Source organism: Rattus rattus, chromosome Y, assembly GCF_011064425.1.
Source record: "Rattus rattus isolate New Zealand chromosome Y, Rrattus_CSIRO_v1, whole genome shotgun sequence".
NCBI lineage: Eukaryota > Metazoa > Chordata > Mammalia > Rodentia > Muridae > Rattus > Rattus rattus.
This window is the reverse complement of record NC_046173.1, coordinates 1,118,077-1,130,449: the sequence shown is the minus strand read 5'-3', so window position 1 is coordinate 1,130,449 and position 12,373 is coordinate 1,118,077.

Here is a 12,373-nt window from a genome sequence, read left to right as displayed (position 1 = left end):
GTCAGGCTGCATGTAGAATAACAAATCTATCCAATTTTATCTCCTTGCACAAAGATCAAATACAAATGGATGATGAACCGCCCCATATACTAAGATATGATGAATGTGATAAAAATAATAGTGGGGATGATATTCGACCACATTGGAATAGATGAAATTTTACTGAATATAAATCCAATGGCTTATGCTTTAAGATCAACAATGGACAAATGAGACTTCAGAAAATTGAATATTTTTGTAAGGCCACAGACATTGAAAATAGGGAAAAATGGCAGGCAAGTAATTGGGGAAGGTTCTTTACAAATACTGCATTTTATGCATGGTTGATTTCCAATATGTACAAAGAACAAAAGAAGAAAAACTCCAGAGAAACAAATAAATATAACAGAAATTAGGAAGCAAAAAAAGAATTCTCACCTGAATTCAATGGCAAAGAAGCACCTAAAAAAAAGGTTCAACATCTGTAGTGATCAGGGAAATGCAAATTAAAAGTCATCTGGGATACCATCACAACAATCAGAATGGCTAAGATCTAAAATTCATATGACAGCAGATATTAGTAAGAATGGTGTGAAAGAACAACACTCCTCCATTATTTGTGTGATTTCAAGCTGGTACAACAACTCTAGAAATCTATCCTCAGAAAATTGGACTTAATACTACTGGAGGACTGAATTAAGCTATTCCTGTGGTTTCCAACATATAATAAGAATACATGCTGCACTATGTTCATAGAAGCTTTATTCACAATAGACAGAAGCTTGAAAGAACCCAGATTACTCTCACCAGAAGAATGGATACAGAAAATGTTGTAAATTTACAAAATGTATTACTACACAGCTATGAAAAGCAATGACTTCATGAAATTGTTATGCATATGGATAGAAATAGAAAATAATATCATGAGTGCATTAATTCAGTTCATTAAATAACATGTTACATGTACACACAGTTCACAGAACACATTGAGCTTAAGAAAAAGGTAGACAAATGTGTGGATGCTTCAATCCTTCTTACAACATGGAACAAATCACAGTACGTAAACAGTGACAGGGATATGGGCTGAGAAAAAATTGGGGAAGGATAAAATATGTGAAAAGATTGGAGATGATATACAAAGGATCAGCCAATTTATTTGAAGTTGAAGGCAAGGGTAAATCAGTAACTGTTGGTAGCCATATGAAAGTTCTTGATGCCAGTAAAACAAGAGGCTCCCAGTAACCAAAGGGGAAATGATTAACAAAAGGACAAACGAAGAAGAGGGTGAACCTGTAGCGACTATATGCAGAAGTTATGAAAAGTGTCTGTTTGGGAGAAAAAGCCACTCACTCATCACCAAATGTTTAACCCGTATTTCCTCCTTTCTAATCGAAATACAGGAATGAATTTTGGATCAAACACTGATAGAATGGCCATCTTCCCCACTGTGTTGCTTCCCCACTGGACCCCGCAGATTTACATGAAACACAATCATTGCAGTTACTGAGAATTGCTGGCCAAGAGGAACCTGGTTAAGCTGTCTACCGAAAAGGTCTGCCAGAGCCTGACAAATACAGTGATTTAATCTAGCAACCAACCATTTGTCTGAACACTGGACTTGAAGGAGTTGGAGAAGAACTGAAGGAGCTGAAGTGATTTGCAATCCAATAGAAGGACAACACCAACCAAGCAGACAGCCCAGAACTCTCAGGGACTAAACCATTAACCAAAGAGACATATGAAAGGACGCATGACTAGAGTAGCATATGTATCAGAGGATGATCCTTTCTGGAATCAATTGGACGGGAGCCCCTTGGTGCAGAAAAAGCTCAAAGCCTGAAGTATGGGAATAACAGGATAGTGAGGTTAGGAAAGGGTAGTTGGGTGAGTAAGCACCCTTGTAGAATTAGGGTGAGTGTGAATGGATTAAAAATGTTCAGTTGGGGAAACATATAACATATTTGAAATATAAATACATAAAATATGCCAAAAATAAATAATGGTATAAAAGAAAAAAGAAAAGTCATTTAAACCAAATATAGCCACAATAAGAGCCAAAGGGGAAAAGAAAAACTTTTTATATAGATTAAACATGTATTTAATTGAAATTCTTCATTTATGAGTGTGTGCTCTGTTTGCATGAACACCTGAATATTATAATCGGGTTGATATCAATTTTACATTGTCATAAAATTCAACATGTCACTGAGAATTGATCTGAGAATATCTTCATGAGTTGAATATACTCATAGTCACTGAAGAAACTGACCATAACCATGTACTCAATATTTTGTATAAATACATGTGCATATTCACATACATATATTCATATGCATATATATGTGTATGCTTTCTGGGAAAGAATATTCAGATATTTCCACATTATTATAGTGTAGGCTTATATTCAAAAACAGGATCTTTCTTCTTGTCATAACTTGAGCTGCTGAATTTCATTGTTGGCTGCCCTGGTATCAGCTAGCAAAGATAAACCTGTGTCTTAAGACAGTTCTATTTCTTACTATCTAGGTAACTGAAATTCCTTCTGATTTTCCTTTGCATTAACATCTGTCCTTAGTATGAATTAGTGATCTCTCTATTTAGCATATTTTTGCTACCCATTGCAATTTCTATATTTCCAGTGATATGGTTGCGTTAACTTCTGGGATATACTTTCAATTACTGATGGAATATTTCTTCCTCTGTGATATGCTGTACAATTTTTTTCCTTGGTGGCTTGGATATGTAATTACCTGCACCTCTCTCAATACCTTTTGTTCCTTTTTTTTCAACCTCCTAGTGGTCTTCCTATCTCTCTTTTTGCAGGATTTCTGCCAAGTGTATCTCTGCATAGTCTTCATGTTTAAGCATTTCTAATTTATATAATATTTCACATGTCTTTATCTAGTTCCAAACACTAATGTACTGAAGGCTCTAGAGTTACTGCCAAGTCTTGCTCATAATCCTCCCCACATCTTGGCCAGAACTATTCCCAGAAACACAACTACTTTTTTGTCTCTCTTCCAAGCTTATATCTTTTGGAGTTGTTTCCTTTTGAAGTCTTCATCCAATTCCTGAGACACTCCCTAGCTATTCAAACTTCTCGGGTAAGCTCAGTATTATCTTTCTCTACTGTTAGTTTTTAGTGAAAACAAAAATACATATTTAAAAACTGCCAAACTTTGTGGGAGACATTCCTCTCAGAATTCATATTCTACACTAGTATATCAATTCCCTAACCTTGTCACTTCAGATTGGCAAGGATGCCAGAACTTGCAACTGGTATCATGTAACACAAACACATTAGCGTTCTCCTTTCCACAAACACACCACTATGCAAATAAATATTCAATCATATAACAAAATGTTTACTATTTATGCATAATGAAATACTAAAATGGAATAGTAAAACAGTTTTGTTAAAACAATATACTAGCTCACTCTCACTCTTCTTCCTCACTCTCACTCTTCTTCCTCATTCTCACTCTTCTTCCTCACTCTCACTCTTCTTCCTCACTCTCATTCTTCCTTCCAATCTTCCACTCTTCCTCTGTCTCTGTCTCTGTATCTGTCTCTGTCTCTGTCTCTGTCTCTCTCTGTCTCTCTGTCTCTCTGTCTCTCTGTCTCTCTGTCTCTCTCTCTCTCTCTCTCTCTCTCTCTCTCTCTCTCTTCCTCTTTTCCTCTCTTCCTCTCTTCCTCTCCTGGCTTGACATGATAACCTGTGTGTGTTTGCGTGTTTCTTTCATCCCATAGGCTTTCGCCCGATTCTCGGTACCGTGTCGGTGCTGGCGCCGACAATTGGAGGTTCCACTGAGATCGGAGAAGAAAGGGGTACCACCTACGGGATGTCCCTGGAGCCCAGCCGGCATAGGAGAAGGGACGCATTGGGGGTAAGATGGGCCAGAAAAGGCCTGGATGATTTGGGCTGGCCTGAGTAAAACTTGTCATAAAAAAGGCACAAGGTAACGGTAAAGTGTTTTTGCATATGTGTTCTGTTAGAGTTATATTTTAGTCTTTGGACCCTGACTAGAGATAGTTTACACCCTAGACATGAGAGAGAATGGGTTTGGGAAAAACAGTCCTCCCAGACTCTCCGCAGATGCTTTGGAGAAAGAGAAAAACCTTTTCAGAGCTCTCCTAGGAACAGAGGGAAAGCAAGAGACGTCCTGCCTCTCTGCTGGCTCCTATTGGAGAAATGCTTATTTCTGGTTCTGGGTTCCATAGATAGGATATGTGAGTCCCCTTGGTGAGACACCATCTAGTTTTTTTTTTCCCTCTATATCTATTGTCTGTCCTTGGTGCACCAAGCTGTCCATGTCTGTCAGTTTATGTCTGTGGTTTTTGTTTCTTGTTGTTTAAACGTTTTATGTTTCATGTTCAAAAGAGAAAATGGTAAAAACTTTATCTGCTGGTCGTTCACACCTTGATTTGATTTTAACTCATTTCAAAAAAGGAACAAATGAATAAAAAGCAGTTTCAATAAGCCCTTGGAGCCCTGTATCTGTAGCCAGGTGTCTAGGTCAGCTGGAGAAACTGCCTGGGGATGAGTGTCTGCATGAGCTGATTATTAGACTTAGCAGGTGACAAGGTGCTTCCCTTAAAATCACAGTTAGAAAAGTCATAATGGTGTTTGGTCTAAATATTAATGGTATGTGTAGCCACTTCAATTTTATTTCTGATTGGTTTTAAATGTATAAATATGCTCTATATGCCTTGGTTATGGACTATTGGCTTTTAAGTTATTGGATATGGTTAAAAAGGTATAATATTGGTAACAGAAAGTGGACATAAAGCTGGTAATTTGGATGGAGTCATTCTAGACAACATGTGGCATGAGTCAACCTAGGGAAACAGGTCTAAATTGAGATAATATTTTTATGGAATTCTTACTTTAGAAACTAGGCTTCTAAAAGAATTTAGGGCAATGTCTCTTTGAGGTATTGGAGACCGAACCATCGTGCGTTCATATGTAGGAATTGGCAGTCAAACTTTGTAGCATGAAGGACAAACTCGGCGTTTTGGAGACTGGATTTTGGAGACTAGGTTGTTGGAGGTTGAGTTTTGCTTTCCAAAGTTGTGGTTTGCCCTGAAGTTATCTGTATTTTAATGCTAATTCCACTGCCCCAAGGACAGCTGCCTAGTCACTTACTCAGAACTCAGGTGACCTTGTGTTTGTGCTCTGGTGTTACAAGGAGAACATAAGGATTGCGATTAAGGATTGCCAGTGTTACATTGACTAACCCAAACTTATTTATAATTGAGAAAAAAAATCAAACAGGTAGAGATTGTTACAAGATTTACGAAGGATTGATGAGGTTTTAGAACTCGTGAGAGCATTATAGCCTGTTTGCTTACTCGAACTGCCATTTCAAGATAGATTTAGAGGATTGTTTTTATGCAGTTTGTTTACATCCTGGCGATTATGAGTTTTCAATTTGTGAACGTACTTATAATTTTAGAGAGCCCATGAAGTGATATCACTAAAACTTTTTACAAAAGAATGGCTAATAGCCTTATATTATGTAATTTTGTTGCTTCTTCAATGTAAGAAGTTAGAACATTGAATCTTTCACTGTATCTGGAAATTTTTACTACAAATCTTTGCTCTCAAACTGAGCTTTAATATTTGGGGAGTAGCTATTGCTCCAGAAAAGATTCAATATTCATTTTTAATATTTAAAACTAATTTTAAGCTTCTAAGGATATGTTAATTGCCAAGTACCTCACCTTACCAAAGGACTTAACTTTGTTATCTTCATTGGAGATAAGCTTCAGTTGTGTTAATACAGAATTGTAGGCTAGAGTCATGGAAGTATTTTAAAAAGAAACCTGGTAAAACATATCTTATTCCAAACAACAGTTAATAGGTTATTACAAAATACTGATATTTGGCCTATTACATATACACATTTTTCAAGCAAAATTGATAATTTTACTCTTTACATGCTTTCATACTTCCTGTATATTTGTGCATACAACCCATAGGAAATGTGCTTAGTGTATTTATAGGTGGTTCATCTAATGAAAAGGCTACATGTATGAATGGATCACTTGTTTATTCTCTTGAGTTTCTATTGCTTCAAAACAGATTATTAAATTCTGTGGTTTAGCCACTGTTTTTAAATCAAGCTTTCAATGCACATACTGATAGCTAATGTGTGGCTTGTGGTTTACAATTGATTTCAATTACTTAATGCTTTATTTGAGACAGGTTTTTTACTTAAAAACAGTGAGTGACTTCAGTGTGAATGTCTGACAACTCACTGTCCTTTCAGTGCTCTGGATCAGCAAACTAAACAAAACCATAGACCCAGCTCTTTGAAAATGGAAATGGAGTTGATAACACACCCTCAGGAAAAGAGGAAGAATCCAGTTGCTTACTTTCAACGCCCAGCCTCACCCTGCCAACTCAGGGATTTCTAAATAAGGCTAAATCTGGACCTTGTTTACAGGATTTGACATTTCTAATTAATGCTTATGTTTAGGTAAATAAAGCTAGTGAGGTGCTGGAGAGATGGCTTAGTGGTTAAGAGCACTAAGTACTGTTCCTTTGTAGTCCATTTGGGAACTAAAACTAGATTGCCTGGACCCCTTACCAAGGGAGGACAATGATGCCAGGCAGATTATAAGCCTTACATAGAAACAATTAGTCAAAAAAGTCTCATTCTTTATATCCAAAACAATAATGCTAGAGACAATAATTTGGTATACAAGTCAATTTATAAATACAAGTGCTCAGTGTCCTCAATTTAATCCTCGAGGACTTATCTTAATAAACAATATTTTAACAATTTTATTAAATAAAAAGTGGGAGTTATCCCTGTATGCTAAATAATACTATTTTTATTTCAATTTTAAAATTTGGAAGCCAAGGATTATGGCACCCTACAACTAGGCATACTTCTGCCTAGGTGAAATAGAAAGACCCACATATTGGCATGATCCTGTCCAGGTATTTTATATGAGGAAGAGGGAATGTTTGTGTTTTTTCTACAGGATGCTACAGGAGTATGCCAGCTGCCTGAGTGACTGGTGAGACATGTTGATCCTGGGAGCATGAAGATTCAGCTCTCATGGTTCGGGTTCCTGGAGTCATTCCTGTGCCCTTAGAGGAAGATGGAGGATTCCCTCTCATCTTTTGTCATCACAGAAATTCTGACGTTGCTGCAGTCCCATCCCACCGTGGCCTGCGCTCCGAACCTCTGTGCACTGCTGCTTGCTGGAAGCTGCTATGGACTGGGGAACTCTGCCCTGATTCTGCAGATCTCAGACATGGGTCCATTGCCTGCTGGTTGTTCCAGAGAAGAATGACCGATCCTGAACTGTCCTGGGAAAGACCTTGGCATTTTCGCTGCTATTGTACCAGCCATTATTGCTGCAGCCATTGTGTCTGCAGTGTCTGGAGTTACCCTCCCCCAATCTATTGTTAGGCAAGCACAGTGGGTGAACTTTCTGGAGTAGTTGCAAACAATTGGGAATTCTAAATTTTATTATAGGAACGGCTTGACTACGGCCCTTGGTGGTAGCAGCTGAGGAGAACCAGATGAGGTGCCCACTACTTGAGCAGAGGCTCAACTTCCACAATCTCTTAAATTAATACCATCTGGCCCCTGCTTTTTCGCCCCTGGGCTCAAGTAAGAGGAATGAGAAGATGATCCAATGTAGTTTTCCTCAGCGATGGGCAACATCCTCTGACCCTTGACTAATATAGATATGGAGCCTTGAGGGCGACAAGGTGGTCCTATGACAGAGAGGCTGGGGTCTGAGAGGTCGATTCTAAGACAGAGGTAGCTACACCCGTTTAAACGTACGGGTCGGTCAAATGCTCCTCTGCCCAGTTTCTCCCCCAATAAACACACACGTATAGCCCAGAACAGTTTGCTACAGCATAAGTTCATTCATAGCCATTGTGGTGCAGTCCTAACTGCAAGAGTGGCTCCCCATGGCTGAGCTGGGCACTCTGTGAGGCATGTCTGATCTCTCTCAGACCACTACTTCCACATAATAGTCTTTTATTAAAGAATAACGGGGGAGATGTAGTGAGCCATATTGGATTTGGGCCTGGCCGCTTTGTAACTGCATGGCCACAGTTAAGAAGTCATGGGATTGTTGAACAGAGGTCTCTCCCATGTATTTACGGCACAGGAAGAAAAGACCTAGTAGTAAACACCCGGGTCTCTACTGCATGACCTCTGCTGAGCCCGGCTGATGAATGTGGAACGGATACACCTGGACCACACTTGGGTCCACAATTTACTTCTTCCTTTTACTTCCTCAGCCTTTATCCTTGAGATTTAGGCTGGTCTTCTCGGATTTCTCCCTAATTAATTCATGTCTCTTAGTCGGTCTTTTGTCACCAAAGTCATGAGCCAGGTAGTCATGAGCTAGGGTTTCCCACTGTGCTTCCCAGTTATTTTCTACCTGGAGACTTGGGTATATAAGTGGTGAATAAAGCTACAGGAGATCCTCACTCTCACTCTTCTTCCTCATTCTCACTCTTTTCCTCACTCTCATTCTTCTTCATCACTCTCACTTTTTCTTCCGCTTTTCCACTCCTCTGTCTCTCTCTGTCTCTCTCTCTGTCTCTCTCTCTGTCTCTCTCTGTCTCTGTCTGTCTCTGTCTCTCTGTCTCTCTGTCTCTCTGTCTCTCTGTCTCTCTCTCTCTCTCTCTCTCTCTCTCTGTGTGTCTCTTCCTCTCTTCCTCTCTTCCTCTCTTCCTCTCCTGGCTTGACACGATTAAAAAACAAACAAACAAACAAACAAACAAACAAACAATATACTAATAAAATTTAATACAGAAAAAAACTAACAATATACACATATTGAAATAGGACAGATTAAGATACTGATGATGTGAGGAAAATTAAATAAATGTAAATATACACAAAATATGTTGTATACATAATAATCACATATAAAAATAATAAATACATAGAATATTTGTAACTTAAAGAGCACATTTACAACAATGAAACATAAAATATTGGGACAAACTCAGACATGTAATTGTGTTGTCCAGTAGCAGAGAACAGCTTCCACACAGCTTAGGGAAAGATTGGTTTACATGGTATAGGCTTCAGTTAGAATATGCATTCTCTTCTACACTCTAATCTAAATTCTATTGTCTACAAAAACTGAAACATGGACACAGAACAAACCAAAAATCAAAATAATTACAATCAAAACAAAACAAAAAACAAACAAAAAACTGTAATGAATCAGCAAATTGAAAAACAAACTAATAAGAAACAACAATAACAACATCAACAACAACAAAATGAAACAGAAAAGATAAAACAAGTTTGCCATATTCTCTCTCATCCAATGAATTTTGTGCTGTATGGCTAGTAATTTCTCATCCATTTTCTGATTTTGATGAAAATTTCGAACATCACCACATTATCATTGTTTAGAATAAAGACTGGAGTTACTTTGTATTGGGATACTTGTCTAACCTGTCCCCAAGAAGCTTGAATAAGCATTTCATGCTCAAAAATCTGCTTGACGAATTCAATTAAGGAATGTTCTTGACATGCAGTATGCTGGTATTCTTCAGTGTCTCCAACACCTTCCTTGGAGCATACCACAGTACCAAGGTCAATGTCATGTGTGCTGTAGAGGTTTTTCACGTAGGCATCCAATTTTGGGATGTTTGGATAAATCTTTTTACTCAAGTTCTACATCATTTTATTGTTTCATTCTGAATTCTATTGAATTCCTATTCAAAATATTAGGGAGGAATCATAGTTCTAAACAAATATTTTATAAATTCCAAACATCAAATGTAAAATTGGTATATAAAATTAGCGTTTGGTGTATTTATCTTGTTTTAGAATCACTCTCACTATTCAAATCGATTATGATTCACTGTTCCTTTTTGTTGGGAAGTTAAGAGATTAATGAAAAGTACATGTTATTTCCAGTTACCTTGGTGTGTGTGTGTGTGTATGTGTGGGTGTGGGTGTGTGTGTGTGTGTGTGTGAATTCACATATGTCCTTCCTATGCATTTACTAATACTGTATTACATATTTCCTGTATTTTCCTGAATGTAGGTATTCTCATTGGATTGATCTTTTTTCTTGTAGTATTTATGTATGGACAGATTTGTGGATAGGGATCGATTGAACTTGAAATGTTTTGACATGTCTTGTTTCTTAGTCTATTATAATTGATATGTTTTATGGATACAGTAGTAGTCTTGTTCAGCATCTGTGTTTTTATTTAATATAAGAAATCTACACTGGAAGCTATAGCTTTGGTATTCTCTATTGAGAAAACAAATATAATTATACTTGTTCTTCATTTGTACTATTTTTTTTTGGAAATTTTCTTTTGCTACATTTAATATTCCTTATTTGTTCTGTAGATGTTGTGTTATGGATATTTTATTTTCTATAAGATCCAGTAGTAATGATATTCAGTCAAATTCTTGATTTTATACACTTCCTTTCTTTAATTTCAAAAATGTTCTGTTAATGAATTTTGTTGAAAATATTCTGTAGGATTTGGAGCAGAGATTCTCCAACTCCTATTCCTATTATTCTTTGGCTTAGTTTATTTTCATGATATTCAAGATAATCAATATGTCTGATTTTGCAGGATTTTTTTGCATTATCATATTCTTTGCTGATGTACCATTTTGTTTGTTTATATATTCTGTATGTGAGATTCCAATTTCCACTTCCTTCCTTTTTTTGTATTCCTTACATCAGTTTTTATAAATCTCTTTTCTCAGTTACCATTTTTGTGATTCCCTCAGAATGAATTTTCTTCATTGGTTCTTTTTTTTTTTTTTTTCAAGTCGTGCTTTTTTATTTATATATTTCATATGTTTAATTGCCTGTTACTAAATATTTTATGTACTTAATCATTTCCTATTTAAAGGCCTCTATAATTTTTATAAGGTTTTTGTGCTTCAATTCAATTAGGAAATTTAGAGGTTCTGGTAGAAATATAGACTTTTTTTGAGATGTGGTATCTCCCTCGGTATAGGTAAGTATGTTCTTTTAAGGGTTGTTTTTTTTTTTTCTTTCATCTTTATTAACTTGGGTATTTCTTATTTACATTTAGATTGCTATTTTCTTTCCCAATTTCTGAGCCAAAATCACCATAACACCTCCCCCTCCCCTTCTCTATGGGTGTTCACCTCCTCATCCTACCACCATTACCACCCTCTCCCCAACAATCACATTCACTGGGGGTTCAGTCTTGGCAGGACCAAGGGTTTCCCCTTACACAGGTGCACTTACTACACTATTCATTGCTACCTATGAGATTGGCGCCCAGGGTCAGTCCATGTATAGACTTTGGGCAGTGGCTTAGTCCCTGGAAGCTCTTGGTTGCCATTGTTGTTCACATGGGGTGTCAAGCCCCTTCAAAGTCTTTCAGTACTTTCTCTGAATCCTTCAACGGGGGTCCCATTCTCAGTACAGTGGTTTAATGATGCCATTCACCTATGTAGATGCTGTATTCTGGCTGTGTCTACTAGGAAGGATCTACATCCAGTTCCTGTTTGCCTGCACTTCTTTGCTTCGCCCATCTTATTTGGTATGGTGGCTGTGTATGTATGGGTCACAGGTGGGGCAGGCCCTGAGTGGATGTTCCTTCTGACTCTGTTCAAAATTTTGCTTCCCTATTCCTTTCCAAGGGTATTTTTGTTCCCCTTCTAAAATAGGAGTGAGCATTCCCAGTTTTGGTCATCCTTCTTGAGTTTCATGTGTTCCATGCATTTAGTGTAATTCAAGCATTTGGGCTAATATCCACATATCAATGAGTGCATACCATGTGTATTTACTTTGATTTGGTTAACTCACTAAAGATGATATTTTCCAGTTCCTTCTATTTGCCTATGAGTTTCATAAAGTCATTATTCTTGATAGCTGAGTAATATTCCACTGTGTAGATGTAACACATTTTCTGTATCCATTCTTCTGCTGAAGGGCATCTTGGTTCTTTCCAGGTTCTGGCTATTATAAATAAGGCTGATATGAACATAGTGGAGCATGTTTCTTTGTTATATTTTGGGGCATGTTTTGGTATATGCCCAAGAGAGATATACATGGGTCCTCCGGTAGTTCAATATCCAATTTTGGCTTTGGTTCTTGTTTGATCCTGTTGCACTGTATACTGACAGTGTGTTAACTTTGATGCTTATATTTAGTAGGACTCTGATGGGTATCATTGATTATATGTTACTAGATATGCAGGCTTTTATGGTTCAGATCCTTTACATACATTGAAGGTGAACAAAGAGGTGCCTGGGATTTGATTTCTACCAGTGAGATGAATCCTATGTTTTTAATATTATTGGTCAACCATTCCTACATTCCTTGTTCTTATGTTGCTTTTGTACTCTATTAAACATGAACATTTTGAGATAGAACTTTCTGGGTGGGT